We start from the raw sequence: 1,388 nt of genomic DNA, 5'->3' as shown, positions 1-1,388 counted from the left end.
ATTCTATTGTGAACTATAATATTTTCATTGAATTATGTTCAGAACAAGATTGCCAACTCTTTCTTTCTGGTCTGTCTGGAAGTCCCAATGAAGTCTGTCTACTGACTGGGGTTTGAAATACTGACGGCATGCCTTCCATCATGGTAGCAACATGCAAGGCATTGCTGAATGAGAAACTGACAGACGGTGATGGAATATGTGTCACAGTTAGAAATAAACCTTATTAAGACCATCTTTTCACGAGTGAGTAGAGGCTAAGTTAATCGCCAGTACTCTTGTTATGCCTCTGTCAGCCTGTTACAGTTCTCCAAGTGAGAGCTGAGGTTCACTTGATCTGATTTTTATAAAGAGTTAGAAAACACAGATCAAATAGAGAAATGTGTAGGAAGTTAAATCTAAATAATTTTTGATTTTTAGACAATGTGATGATTAATTATACATAGAGATGAAGAAAGGAAAGAATAGAAAGTGGGTTGTGAATTTGAGCAATTGGTATGCATCCCTCACTAGAACAATGAGGCCAACACCTGGAGAGGTACTAGAACTTCACCTTGAGCACCTCATTTGCAGAAGGTTGTGGATAACAGTGAAAACTCAAACTCCATTTGCAGAGTCCCCACTTAGAATAAGACTTCATACAAAAAGAAAAAAAGACTGCATTTCTTCCCATGGTTAACCAAGAATATAGATAACTCTTGCCCTCAGCAGAGTGTATCTGGAGGTGGATGACCTCCAACCCTCTCCATTCAGAGAGGCAGTCTCTTAAGAGTTTATCTGGGTGTGTCCTTGATGGACAGTACTGTGGGTGGAATAGTCATGCCTATCAGTTGTGCCCTGAGTGCTGTGGTAGGAAGACCCTGCACTAATCTTGCAAGCTAACACCTTACATAATGGACATGTCCCAATTCTGCTTCTGAGTCCCCCCTGTAACTGGGATGTATTGAAGTACCACCAATCAGGAATTTGTGAATTTACTTTGTTCTATGTCTCATTTCACTAGCATCTTGACTGGGAAGCCTCAGATGCCATTATGCCCATGTTAATGGCCTCCCTCATGAGGTGTCTATGTCTTTGCATTGCCTTTGTCTGTTTTCAGATTTAATACATGTTCTCCTTAAGTTATATTTGAGATCGGGGTCTCTTTTGTACTCTAAAACCTTAATAGTACTGTGTAGAAATGAATGTGAAAGAATAAACCTAAACCTGTTGCAATATTCCTGTGTAAGTATGCACACATGCAGAATTGCAAATGTCAAAGAGTAAAATGGAGCATCTATTAAAATATTGAAGGAACAAAACAAGCCAGGATCCAGCAGTATTTTATAAGGATTCACCAAAGTCCTGGAGTGAAAGGGAATTTTCACAGGCTTAAATACAGAGGATCCAGG

The 1,388-nt window shown here is 39.5% G+C and overlaps 1 protein-coding gene across 1 annotated transcript in view; it reads left to right on the top strand.

Moving 5' to 3' along the window:
- The window catches only part of CTNNA3 (catenin alpha 3), a 543,156-nt gene that overhangs the window by 522,518 nt on the left and 19,250 nt on the right, over positions 1-1,388 (top strand). The gene's annotated exons all lie outside the window — the stretch shown is intronic.

Source organism: Echinops telfairi, unplaced genomic scaffold, assembly GCF_000313985.2.
Source record: "Echinops telfairi isolate 266 unplaced genomic scaffold, ASM31398v2 ScPeMD7_70;HRSCAF=299, whole genome shotgun sequence".
Classification (NCBI taxonomy): Eukaryota; Metazoa; Chordata; class Mammalia; order Afrosoricida; family Tenrecidae; genus Echinops; species Echinops telfairi.
Note: the sequence above shows the minus strand (reverse complement) of the source record. Positions and strands in the feature narration are given on the sequence as shown.